The 14,762-nt window shown below is 36.4% G+C and overlaps 1 protein-coding gene across 2 annotated transcripts in view; it reads right to left on the bottom strand.

Moving 5' to 3' along the window:
• LOC150077208 (solute carrier organic anion transporter family member 4A1-like) overlaps nucleotides 1-14,135 on the bottom strand; it is a 748,389-nt gene extending 734,254 nt beyond the window's left edge. For both annotated transcript variants that reach the window (XM_090386038.1, XM_090386039.1), the window contains exon 1: nucleotides 13,950-14,135. The gene's annotated coding sequence lies outside the window, so the exon portion shown is untranslated. The remainder of the gene's footprint in view (nucleotides 1-13,949) is intronic.
• Between the last annotated feature and the right edge of the window lie 627 nt (nucleotides 14,136-14,762).

Genomic DNA, 14,762 nt, shown 5'->3' with positions numbered 1-14,762 from the left:
TTAAAGTGATTCTATGATCTAAGTGCAGGGGACTTAGATTATAGGAGTAAGGCTGTAAGTATCGGCACGAGTGTGCGCGTCTGTAATGTAAATTGGTTATATTCTATGACAGGTTTTCTTGTTTCTACTGGATGAAAAACACGAGTTCAAGCAGAGTGGGGAAAAACTATGCGACCATTGTTAACACCGATTAACTTGGCCACAGTAAGAAAAAGAGGCCACGAAATTCTTCCAGTCGAAACTCAAAGAGATGGAACGAAGGAGTTTATTATTGTTGTTAATTCAAGCATCCACTTGAAGAATTAACTAAACTATTAGTGCTTATTGTACTGATGGAAAATATGTTATAAATTTTCAAGTCGTCCTGCATCTTTAGCAATTTTACCATAATATACGGCTTAAACCCTTGGAAGCTGCACTGTTCAAACTGAAGTTGAATGGAGAGGGGGAAAAACGGTAATTGACACAATTACATGGTTTTCGTGGGTGTGCACTTTACTAGAGGAAATGCCCAGCAAGTTACAGTATTTAAGAGACAGTAACATAATCTAAAGGAAGCTGCCTCATTAGGAGGTAAATTGGATGTTTACTAATGGAAATTATTGCGATAATTGCCTACATCTGAGGAATGTGACTAGATACTCAGTCTCACTCTGTGTGTGGTCTGTAGTACCTATTATTATGGAAACGGAGAGCATTATTTATGTGCTAAACATTTCCTCTTCAAGATAGGGCATCGGAGATAATATCTCAATAGTGTATAAAGAACGATGAACACTAAGTGGACTGAGTTGTTGATTAATCATATTTTATATTTGTTATATTTCAAGGATAATACTCAAGGATAATTGTGATGATGACGCCACCTCAGTGTTATGGGGCGAGCTTTTCAATGATATTATTGTAAGTGAAAATGGGCAGATGCTTATTTTTAGAATCTGTGATAAAAAAATACGAATTTTCTATTGAATCTTAAAATAAACCTAACTTTTAACTGGACTACATTAAGAACTTTTTACCAACGTCCGATTTAAGCATAGAAAGAGATGTATGCAATATATCAGAGGCATGTAAAAGGGGTATGGGATACTGCCCTCTCATACATAGTGGAAAATTACCTGAATTCGCTACCAGTGGGAATGGAAGGAACCTTTTACTTTTTAATTTTATTTTTTGGTTGTTTTAATCGGTTTCGAAATGAATGTTTTTAACCAGGGAATTCTGTTTTGTTTTCATTTCGAATTTAGGATTTTTTAAAACGAATTCGGAATTGAAAAATCTGCTAAACGATGGAATACAAGCAGTTCATAGAGATAACTCGAAATTTTACGGAAAAATGCCAAATATTTATTAGTCCAATTTTATATTGAATTATATATTTGGATTTTAGAATCCAAATATAAAATTGAAAACTCAAATATAAAATTTCATAATTAGAATGATATGAATATAATCAAATGAATCGAATGATTTTCAATATTCGATTGAATGGATTATAGCCCTTTCAATTCCCTCTTTAGAGGAGACTAAAGGTGAAGTTTACATATTAAGCGAAGTGTACATAATACTGGATTTTTTTTTTTGTTTTCTTTTTACCCCACATTAGAGACGAGCTGGCCAATATCGGAACTTTTTTCCTCTTGCTGGAAGCTTAACATATCATCCCTTAAAACAAGCAAACTGACCAAAGGATGCATGTAATTTACAGACACTCTATACGGCCACATGTCATTAATTATGGTCCTTGAAAATAGCAAACCAAGAAACTAACCAATCTGGTTGCTAAATCTATTATCATCACGGTTAAGTACTATCACTGCTCATTTTGACGTTGCAAATACTCCAAAATAGTAGGAGTTGCTGTAATGTACTAATTTGATTTAATGTCATTTGAATCTTACAGCATGTGCGATATTTCGAGTAATATTTTAAGCGGACCATTGAATGTACGGTATAACTTGAATAAATCTTAATCGGTAAACGCTATAAACTCTAAGCGTGAGACATAAAACCCGATAAAATAAATAATTTTATGAAAAGCAAGATAAAATTGAAATATTCTAATTCAAGAACCATATTTTCGTATACTCGTTTTGTCAAATCGGTAAGGTGTTCACTAAAGTTGCAGAATTAGTTGCCAAAACTGACAAGGATTTCTTACAGTCAGAAAAAAATATGAAATTCATTTCCTGTCCTTCATATTCTTTAGTACTTAGGCTATACAAGAATTCTGTTTCTAAATAATTCAAATTTCGACTCTCGTGTTAAATTTAAGTTTATCGAGGAATATCTAATTTAGATTTATTACGTGGGTTGAATGTTTCTCATTTTAATTCTTTAGTAAGTCTTCGCTTGTGCCTTTTTCCCAGTTCAATTTCATTTATTTCTTTTTTCCATGGCCTTCCTGCTGTACCATAACACCAATGATACATAGAATTCGAAAAGTGAATCATAAGTGCTGTTTTCTTTCATGTTCTTTATTTGGACAGTTTAGACATCTGGTTTTAATCAATAAATCGAGGTTATAGATGAAGAGTCACTTATGAATCGAGAATGAGGCCACTTCCGCTTAAGTGTGATAGTGAGATAAGTGTAAAAATCTTGATTTCGTTAATATTTTCCCTAAACCAAACAACACGTTCACTTTTCCTTAAATATAAATATCTGTATCATTTATTTGATGTAAGCGGAAATTATTGTAGTGGATACAGGTTACGACAGCTATATCAGAGGCTATATCCCCTCCCCGCCCCCTATCACCCTTGGATAATGGGCAAACTGGCCCATAAATTCTAATAATAAGTTATAACTCTGTTTCAATGGAAGGAGGTTTTTTGCTATGAGTGTAAGAAGCTCTGGGATCTATAAGGTTAATAATAATAAAAAAAATATTTTAAATATTTGTAGGATAGGCTTACATTTAATAATAATTTTGATGTTTCCTAAATCACAATTTTTTGGTAATATTTCAAAGGCAATATAATTTTTCGTGAATCCATCGGCTTAAAATGGTTAGATTTCAATGTACTTGTAGATGCTACAGAAACTACTTTGAAATATCTTTTAAAACTACGTTTTCTTTAAAATAAAATTATTTTTAATTTTTAGACACATTTTCCAGATACGTAGTCGCAATATTTCCTTAATATAGCGCAATGTGAGTTTGGTATAAGTTTGTGTAGAGTTGCAGTCCGTTTGAACAAACAACAGCAACGCTATAATTATAAAACCCAAACAGAAGCATTTTATGAGTAATAAAAAAGCCAGTTGTAGCTTGTACAGCGAATAAATAGTTATGGGACATCAAAATCTTAGTTTCAATGCTTTTAAATCTTTGCTGGAACCTATTGGTATATAATTAACCGAAGGGAAACAAGACTCAAATGCTGCATCAGCCAAGAATTAAAAAACTATAAACAAGCTTTAGCAAAACTGAGCTTTCCCTTTCATCAGAGCTGGAAGAAAGAAAGAAAAGCGTTTCACCGGAAAATACCGTGTTTATAGGTTTATAATTCTTAGTCCCTGCAACACCTAGGTCTTGTTTCTTTCATAAAGTCTTCCAAGCTCGGAGGGCCTTTCTACAAAATGTAATAAACTGTTTCATGACAATGTACAACTAAAAATATGTCAACTAGCGGTCGCTATCAATAGAAAATTGACCATGCCATCCCTATCTTCGTAAAAGCAACGCTCGACGTGTGCGGAACTCAGGAAGTATGACGTAACAGAAATAACGATCTCGATAAGAACGGTTTTAAATAACGTTAAACATTTCCAATATAAACGATGCGTACGAGCATGAAGCAGTTCATATGATACGTTATTTGCTTTTAATTAAAATCTTTTAGTTCAGGAGTTAAGAGGGACATTTCAATCATTTCTCCAGAGATACTCGGATTATTATGGAAGAAATGTTTAGTGAGCTATCAGTTGCATCCACAGCTGGTGATGAAACGGGTGTAGCTAAAAATAGTTGAAAACACTCATTCCCTGGAGATACGGCGGAGCATTGGCCAAGGCAAAGAACAGAGACTTAAGCTGATTCGTAGCCAAGTAAATAGTCGAATAAAATCCTGTCAAGATAGAGCGTAATCGGAAGTTGGGTTAATGACATGATTCTCATTTTCATGTTCTATGTATGACCTTAGTGGATTCCAAAGGTGGTAAATAAGCTTGAACTCAAGGATTTTATTACTTTTTTTTTGTTTTTTAAGTCTTTTTTTTATCCACTTCTCTCAACCGTTCCCAATAATCGGAATTTACAGTTCATAACTGATTATTGGCTGAGATTTTAAAAATTTTAAGAAATAATTATGAAGTTAAATAATAAAGTTTAAAATGATAAAAACAATAAACGATCCGTTGATAATGTCATGTGCACATTTGATTATTAAAAATAAGATAATTTATTAATGACGATTTCTAGTTCATAAGATTTTTCCATTTCGACTCCAAATACAAGATTCTGTAAACTTTTCTGTAAGTCATAAAACTGCTAATCTTGGTTGAAATTTTTTCAAGCGAGTTATAAAAATTCATCATTTTCGGTTGCAGCCAACTTTATTGAGCAAAACATTAAAGCAAATTCAGAAAATTTCAAGCTAACCTGAACTTTTTCCATTTGTTTGGCTATCTGGATTCGAACAGTTATCGAAATCTTGCCTAGTTTGATTGTTTATTTATTAATATTAATGTCAATCCAAGAAAAACAGAAAGTTTATCATGGATGAACGAGGTTATTCAGATGAACTTAATCCGTTATAGAACCTCTTTTAAACGCTTTGGATTTAATTAATTTGTTTTGATCACTGCATGTACATCTTCAGTTATTCGACATATTAAAGCTTAGAAACGTTACCATATTTTTTGGTATCTCGCGAATTTGATCACCCAACTTGCAGACCTCGTGACCGGTACACTACCCACTTAGTTATGATTGTGTAGTCAGATTTACGAAATCTCGGGCTCAGTTAATTTTAAAACTAAAAAAGTTGCAAAAGATATTGCCAACCTTCTTGGATTTCTTGGGAAAATCTACATTTGAAAGGACTTTACCCGCTCCCATATTTACCGCACCGAGGAAGCTAGATTCTCATATTTCTGCATAATGATTATGTCTAACCACATTTTCCCATTAACATCGTTCATACAGATGTTCAATGTTAAAACAAGATGTTAAAAAATTGATTTTTTCTGTAGACGTGGTCATTGGCATTGGAAGGATGGCGACCACACTCTCTGAATTCTAACGTTCAACGTTGGTGGTTTGTAGTTCCTCCGAAGTTTCCGTGTATGTAGGAAATCAGATTAGTGGAAGATTCGTCGTTAACATTTCTTTATAACTACTGTTTGTCACTTCTGTAAGCGCTTATTATGAAAGACAATTACAATCCTTCAAAAGGTTTCTGTGGCCCTCCAGCTTCCGGAAAAGCAAGCGAGAAGAAATAATTCTGGCAAGGCTAAGGATTGGGCATACTCATCTAATAATAAATGACAGTCTCCCCAATCTCTCAATATTTGTTCAAACACTTAAATCAGCTGCTAATGCACTGTCAACATTATTGCAGATTCTTGGAGATGATCCCAGTAAAACGGAACTGCTTAGGAATATATCATAAAATATAACAGCTACTTTAAATAAAGTCATTTTTTCATTATTAACCATTAGAAAGACACAATATGGCCCTGGCAGCCTATGTTTCGTTAAGCTCCATCAAACACCAACAAACTCAAAAGGTTGGTCAGGAATATAAGATAGCACTTGACAACAAATCTGTATAAGGTAGCATTTTGCCACAAAGGACAAATTTTGGTTACTTACGAACACAATAAAAACTTAAATAAATAAAAATCTGTCTTCTCAATAATAAATTGAAAATATTAAAACATTCTATTTGCTAAACAGAACATTTTGTATCTCATTCCGGTTGTTGCGGCATTCACTGTTAGAGAGAATAAGGTAAGCCGATCGCAAATTAATAGCCAATAAATTTATTGGTGTAATCTATCTGGACAGAGACTCATTTTCTGAAGGGAATACGTGAGAGACGATCCTTTTAAATAAACCGAATTTAGTTAATTACGCTGGCTGAAAACACTAGCGCTAAATTGCCATGAAAATCTGCCACAGGAGAGCATGGAAATTAATTTCTTCGGTTGCTATTTCTGGACACACTCTCTCTCTCTCTCTCTCTCTCTCTTAAGAGCCGAGAGTTTAAGGCTTCCAAATGATAACCGTCTGTGTACAACAAGTTTTCTGAAAAGAGCGAATTTTGGGAAGGTTACATTAATCCAAGTGTAGGCGGTAATTTAATGCCTTCTGACATCCCACTAGATGACATTTTCCTCAAACGTACCGAGTTTATTTATACAAGACTCAAGAACCTACAAGCAGGAATTCAGGCTTATTTTTGAAACGAAAATGGGATGAAGAAATGGTGCAGAAAGCGGTTTTAAAAGTGAATTCTGGGCAATAACTGACATAAAAGTGACTTGTTTTTTTTAAAACTTTCACGGTTAAACGTGTTTAAATGCTTGATCTATGCTAATGGTTGCAGTCAGGAATAGAAAATGGATTATTTTTGGCTAATTTCTTAAAATGAAACGATTTCACATCTAGATTAACCTAGATGCGAAAGTTCTTATTAGAGAAATGACGACAGTGGGACACACCCTTTGTTCTACACATGCTTAACTGTGGTTTACATTACCGAGTAAAGCCCACGTACTACAAAAACCAGTTTATCATGTTTAGCTCTGGACATTTCTCCCCTTCCTCCTCCCCGTCTTCAGCTAACGTTCTGTGCGGCTTCACTCAGAACTGTTAAGTTCTCTGAACTAATTAGAGGGTGTCTCTGGTGCAGGGGGAAATGAGAGAAGAAGAAAGTTACTTAATGACTACGTGTTGAGAATGTAGTATTTAAAATATATTAATGAAAAAAAGACGAGACATGAATGGGCACTAAAAGTGGATTTAAGCATGAGCAATAATAAAATCGCACTGTTTATTTGTTTTGCAAAATCAGATCAGACATACGATTATATTCATCAGTGGTAGTTACGAGTAGATTTACCACATTTCTTAGGAACAAGGTCATTATACTCCGTCATAAACATGAACGTAAAAGCATACTTATCACCACGAAACAGTATGTGTACATTAAATATAAGCCATCCCCCTCCCAGCTTCAGATTTCATTGGATCTGTTTATAGTTTAGCTAGATTCTTATAAATTTAAACATTTCCCACGGCGACATTCGTACTGAAGCATTCAAGTTGTTGATGTGGTGACCAGTTATAGTAATTCTAAATCAAGAACGTTGTCTGAACAAGAGCGACTGTCGCCACTGGCTGCAATAACATCTCATCATGGCAAAACTGGTTCCCCATCCTGTAAAATAACACAGGGTTAAAGGTTGTCTGGATGACTATATTTTATATTCAAAAGGCTTGTCCATTTTTATTTTAAATTAGCCATGGAGCAAGCAAAGAAGGATGTACAGATCGGACTAACGGAGAAGAACTTCGAATTGTGAGGTCCTTACTTGGTTGTCTACAGGACTAACTATCTGTTGTCGACTAGTGTTTCTAAAGGTATATCCGATGGATTGTGTAGCTTTTGTCATGCAATAAAGATTTATTCAGTTTTTTTCGGGTTTTTTTGATGGCTGATGAAAAATTCCAGCACTAGAGGCATTTGGTTCACTTGATTTTTGAAATAAAACTGAAGTAAAACTGAATGATTTGTTTTTGGTTATTTTAAATCCATGGATTTATTCGTTTCCTGTTAATCATAAACATTTAATGTCATTTTTCTAACTTAAAGTAATAATTTGTGAAAAATACCTATTCATTGAGGTTGTCCAGGAGAACTAAGAAGTTATTTAAATAATATCTTTGGTTCTGATGAAATGTGATTCATTTAATGACCTAACTGGTGCGGCCTAAGGAATATAAAAAGTATAGTACTTTACGATATGATTTTGTTTTCAGTTAATATGGAAATTCGGGTTACAGTTCAAATCTTCTCAATCTTAATAAAATACTTAGTTCGTTCCTCATCGCAATTCATTGGTTTCTAGAAACTTCTTCCAAACAGTAAATGATATCTTCTGTTACAAAGAGAGTTATTCACTATACTCCAACACGTATCGGGAAGCTTAATTAAAAAACAAAAGAAACATCTGGTTAGAAAACAAATTTTAATATAGAGCATAGCTTCCTCATGGAGAACCACGCCCAGTGTGTTGTTCCAATGGACACCTATTGGAACAACACACTCTTTATGAGCTGCCGCACCGGTCAGCTCATAAAGAGTGTGCAGTTGGATTCACATTACGGTTCTAGGCTGAAAATGGCTGGTTTACCACATTATCCTTCTCAAACTACTGCTGTACTGGCCGAGCTTTGTGAAACGGAACGTTATCATGTTGTTACAAATACGGCCTCTAGAGGATTCTCTCTCTCTCTCTCTCTCTCTCTCTCTCTCTCTCTCTCTCTCTCTCTCTCTCTCTCTCTCTCTCTCTCTCAAGGAATCACCACAGTGAAAGTAAGAGAGAATTGCTCAGAACCTCAAAATAGACAGCTGCATTCATGGTATCATTGGTGACAGACAATGGATCAAGTTTGGCAGCACTCGTGGGTAGTAGCACAGTTGGTAGAATCGTCGTCCTCCCCACACCGGGTGCAAAAGACTTGAGTTCCAGTCCCGTCGATGACGTGAGGAATTTTTATGGGCCTTTGTCACAACGTGGCTGAGTTAGTCGGTCTCAGGCGATGGTAGCATGGTTTTCTCCTCGTGGAAATCCTGGTTTTCCGTTGAGCACACAGGCAAATCGACCACAAAACACATACGCGATTTAGATACATATTATATATACGGCGCAATACGGCCTAAGTCGCTGATGAGCCTTAAACCAACGACAACAACCACAGCAGTAGCTCTGTTTGTTTCTCATGTTTCCAACTTATAGCTTGTTTATGAAACAGTTCCATTAAACTTCGACTCTTTTGTACAGGATCTACTTGTTTCATAAAAGTTTGTGAAATTCATAATTAGTGTATAAGAAGTTATATATCATCTCAAGTTTATCATGCTCTATTAAGTTATTAATAAATAGTTATATACAGCACTCTAGTTTCCAAAATTAAGAAGCAGTCGCAGTGTGGAAGAGCATATCGTGGGAGATTGAAATATTTGGCTAGAATTTCTCCAATAGATGATCTTTAATGCATTTTGTAAAAAATCAGTGATAATTAATGGTAACATGGCAGTGTATACGCGTACTTATACATCCAGAAGTTGTGGAGAGCGGTCAAGAGTAGTATCATTCCATGCCTTAGTTTACTTTTGTTAAGTATATTCCTACAGAGGATAGAGGATACCCAATGAGGTACCTCCAACTGAGCACACTTCTTCCTCATAGGTGCCCCTTTCAACGATGCTATTAAAAAAATTCCGTGTTTCTGGCTCTCTGCAGATGACTACACCTGGAATCTTTGTAAATAATATACACCGCAACTGGCTTCGTTCCATGAAACGTGCTGTCAACGCCAATTGTGGGCTGTAACATAAGGTGAGGAGGTACACTACAGTTGTCTTGCATAGAGGCCACGCTCGTACTACGTCAGTATAGCAGAGGTAGGATACAAAGTTTCTGCGGATTCCTTGATGTCCGAATGTGGTCGAGATAGTGTTGACCATGTCTTCGCGAAGGTTTGATTTCATTGAGGGTTGTATTTACCTCCAAGGTGTTCTGATAACAGCCAATAGCACAGCTACGGAGGAATCGGATAAATCCATAGTGCTAATAAGGCCAATTCCTTATTGAAGCAGTCGAGCCTTAAGTAGCATGCGTCCGAGAGACGCGTAGGACCCTTCTTAATGTAAACAATTCAGTGGGAACAAAATACAAATGCGATGGTTTTAAAAGATAGAGGGACGGTTGATGATTGCGATAGGAAACTTCGTATATAAGGTGGGCAAATGATTGAGCAACGTGAAGACACGGTTTAAAGTGACAGGCTGCTTACAGGGAAGTCACAGACATTTAGGGCAGCTGGACTTAATGTGATCTCCCAGCACGATATTTCTGCAATGGAATCAATTGAAAGATGGAACCAGAAGACCAGAATCTGGATGTCCATTGGCTGAAAATAGCCTGAAATAACCGAATTTGGTTCACGAGATATAATAGTACCATAAACTTCTTATTTCCTATTACAACACTCATCTACCGACAGGCTCATGAATATTTACCATAGAACGTACTGTATAATAACAAATCTTCTTGGGTAGAGATCTCTAAAGTGCTGACAAACAATAAAGATTTGAATAATGATAGAATTGTCGTCTCTTCTCCACTACCATACAGTTGACTTAACATGATCTGCTTACTTTGGAAATAAAACGGTTAGGTATTTTTGTTGTCCCACCCTGCTTCTAATTTTTTTAGATTAAGCTGACTGTCCTTGTATATATTCTTCACAAACTACTGTGGCTACCTGCATATTATGTATCTTGTGGAATGGGCCAGTGTTTTCTAACCATCTCTTTGATAGTTGGATCAGGGCTTTTAGAATATTCTCCGAGGAAACTAAGGCCAAAAAGTTTTAGTATATTGTGTCTGTAAATTGCGTGTATTTTCTAGTTGAGTTTTCTATATTTGTAGTTAAAAACTTGAAAATATGAAAATCGACCATAATCCCCTGAGGTAAACCTGGAAACCCTTGCTCGAGACAGGCTATTTGCCTCTTTCACGCAATAGGCAAATAGCCTATTGCCTATCACGCAATAGGCAATAGGCTATTTGCCTATTGCGTGAAAGAGAAACCCGCAATAGTTCTTGTGTCCCGACGAGAAGTATTTTCCAACTTCCCGACACGGGAATCGAACCAAAGCGTCTTCTACATGGAAGAGAATAGCGAAGTTATCCACTGCGCCACTCAAGCAGATGCCTCTGAGATAGCAATCGATGAGACAAAATTGGCTGCTTCTTATGGGGAAAGCTGGCATCTTTTAAAACTTATACTTCTGATCACAAGATTTTTATTATACATTCCTTTACTGATATGAATATTCTTGAATTACTCTTTTGTGATTGTAGTACTGTTATATTATTATATACAAATATATAACCTTACATCAGAATAATGAAACAACTACGCACACTCTGAATGCACACTCTGAATGCACTGGTAACCCAGTGCGCTTATTCCCATTTTCGGTGACAGCGGTTCTTGGCCTTTATGGACTGCAACCCAAATTCTAGTCGCAGGGATCACTTGAGAATCATACCATAATTTATGACAAAAATCAAGAGAAACAGAATTAAAATAAACAAATGAACTTTTTTAAAAAGCCCTGAACTCGCACAGAAATTTAAAAACAGTTTATCAAGTCAAGTAAAATATTTTTGGAAACAGTGGTATATTGAAATTTCAGCACCTGGTTCTTACAAGCTTAAAATCTAGATTATTTCTTTGGGTTTAACAGACTGAATTGAGACGGGGTTATCATGAGACCAGACTATACAGGAAGGTCACTGGAATTCCTTGGGAATCGCTTTAAATGGCTGGTTGAACCAGTTCTTAATTCATGGGTCGCGCCCCGTGAATTAAGGAACACTAGCCTACGGATACAGTATGTATTCCAATTGACTGTTCCCAGAATTGCATGTTTTGTGATCTGTTTCTATACCGCAGGTGACTCGAGAGATACAATTTATGGAGTTAGGTGCTTATGAATCCAGTCAGTAAAAAGAGATTCTGAAAAAAGAAAAAAAGAACTGTGAAAAAGGTGAAAAGTTAAAAGGAGTAGACAATGTCGTCTTTCCGCGAAAGAAATGGTCGCATTCTAGAACGATTTCCCATTTTACCATTAACTAAAGATAGTTGTTGTTGATATGGAGGTTTGGTGGCGCATAAGCTACGTTGGCTATAATGCAACTAAAGATAGGACAAATGATTTCGATATGATTTTTCATATTTCTTACCAAGGGAGATGATCTAATGAGCAGTTAATTATCTCGATTTTCAATTAGAAAGGAGTAAGTAAGGTATGTTTTTAATAGCAGCACTACAATTGTTTTATTTCTTTATTTTTAAATGAGTTCTCAGTTACCTGAGCATTTTGAAAATCAGGCCAATGGTTTATTTTATAATTTCCTAATAAACTTCTACACCCGACAAGATTCAAAATTAACTAAATTTTTTGTTCTTTTAAGAGCGACAACGGAAAAAAGTGCGTTCATTTGCGATTAGTACAATGTTTACGAGGGCCCTACTCCCCACGCTGTGTGGGAAAGACCACATTTTATCCCACCTAAATGGGAGAAACTTTTGTTGGTTCTTTTTGTTGTTGCTCACACTGTGGCCGAGTTAGTCGGTCTCCAGTAAGGGGTGCATATTTTTTCATAGAATACGTGCTATTTACAAATAGACTGCGCTAACGCCTCATGGCCTGGCTTGCTTTGATGTGAATTGCTTACAGCACCCTAATAAATAATTAAAAATTATTTTTTAATAAAAATTTTTATTCCTTAATTTTTTATCACGTTGCCGGAGTATATTTCATAGGGAAAAATGGAATATAAACACGATTACCAATTATAAAGTAGCAATTAAAGTCGGCTACGTGAAAGTCCGGTTTCGGGGTTGTTTAATCTACTTATGATTGCTTAATCTACTTGTGATTGCCTAATCTACTTGCAGTTGGGTTTTAGGAATATCAGCATCTTAGACCATATTGCGCCATTCATAATATGTCGCGTTGTTCTATAGTCTGTTTGCTGTTTGCTGGAAGAAAAACTATGATGCCCTCGCCTGGGACCGACTAACTCAGTCACGTTGTCAAAAATACCCATAAAAATCCCTCGCGTCAATGCCGGGATGCGAATTTGGGTCTTTTCCATCCAAATTCGAATCGGAGTGGGGAGAACAGTAATTATACCAACTGTGCTATCCACTAAGGCTGCTTAATCTTCTTTTCTATGTTTCTTCTATTCTCAGGCAGAATTACGTAACCAGTAATTATTTCGCAGTTTTTTTTTGTTGATATTTAGTCCTTGACAGGTTTCAATATGCAATGCTGGTCATTATGTAAACGTCAGATATGACAAGGCAAACATTACATTAATAGATTCAGGACGTTAATTAGCTTATTTTTGCCATTCTTCCTCCTCTTTGTACCAAGAAACGAAAATATATCTTTGAGATGTGATATTCTGATCACATTTCCTTTACCGAGTAACTCGCTTATAAGTCGAAGGTCATCAGAGAAACTATATTTTGATCGAAAGTTTGCATTATTCATTGTTCGTTATGTTTTTAAATATTCTTCAGTACGTTTTAATTTTTTAATATCTGTCTTTTTTCCTGTTTATTTATTTCTTGAACTCAGAGGTAATAATCATTCATTGTGGTCCAAATTAAAACGCGCACTAAATTAAGGAATTTAGTTCAAACTGATTGTAGAATTTCTTCGTTGTTAAGAATCACTCCAGTATTGTAAAGATTACATTACGATGTACAATAGGTGTGACGATGAAATCTTCTAGGAACAAAAGGGTTAAGATACTATTAATTGATCGTAATATAATAATACGAATTTGTACGTTAAGTAAATGACAAACTTAAGTCTTTCGCATTTTATTTAACCTTTCCAGTACCGACTGTTACATCTCAAAACGTACCCTCCTGTAGCCCTTTTTTTTGACACGCAGCTGACCTCTTACGATCGGCCACACTGGTGACATTTACCGACAACTTTTTTACGCAGGTGTTGGTATAGTGGCATTCACAACATACAGACACATCACCGGGGAAATCGGGTTCGCCGCGGGGTTTAGCATTGGTAGAATAACAAATGTACATTTGTCGTTTGGTGGTCCAAGTCCATCGGAGACTTAAAGTTTAAGAAGAAAAATTTAAAGAACGGGCCGATACTCACTGAAATCCCAGAAGCCTGCCGCGGACAGAGGGCCTGTATTTAGCTACAGAAGGAATGCTGTGACAACACCTTTACTTTAAAAGCAGCGGCCGATGCCGTAACACATACACCAGGCGTAGACCTGTTGCTCCAGCTTGGCGACGGTCCCATTCACTACTACATGACGAATGCGTCTTACTGCACGGCCTTCCGCCACACTGACTCTCGGCCCGCGAGTTTGGGGCCCGCCACCTCAGCGGTCCACGTGGGGAGCACGCCTGCTTGGATCGATCTATTAGAGAGCGAGGGGTGTGCGTGCCTGTCGTCGTCCGTGGAACAGGAAAGACACAACAGAAGCACCGGAAAATCGACGGTACCGTGACACGCGGCCGACGAAGACGGTTGCGGCGACTTGCCGACTCTGAATGGTAGGATACCATAGCGTGATAGTAGCAGCTCAATAGTCCGTAACGGCCAGACTACCAGATAGTGTTAATTTATTATCAGTGTGGGAGGGGGTGAGGCGAGAAAAGAGAAATGAGGGCACGAACTCCTTTTCCGAGTATTATTCATGGACGCACGATACTTCATTTGGGGCTTTGGTTGATGGAATTACCATATCTGCACAGAAATATGATTCATGCGAATAATGATTGTACTTCTGATACGAATCCTTTCTTTAGAAAGTAATCTAAGTCTCCTGTGATCTAGACCAGGGCTTTTCAAAGTATCTTTTTGGCTGAGGAACATTTTCACAAATGGAAATGTTCCGCAAAGTCTTTTTGAAATTTAAAATTTCCACACAACCCCTAAAATTTTATAAATTAACAATAA

This window comes from Mastigoproctus giganteus, chromosome 12, assembly GCF_048544385.1.
Source record: "Mastigoproctus giganteus isolate SK-2022 chromosome 12, ASM4854438v1, whole genome shotgun sequence".
Classification (NCBI taxonomy): Eukaryota; Metazoa; Arthropoda; class Arachnida; order Uropygi; family Thelyphonidae; genus Mastigoproctus; species Mastigoproctus giganteus.
This window is presented reverse-complemented; position numbering and strand designations above follow the sequence as displayed.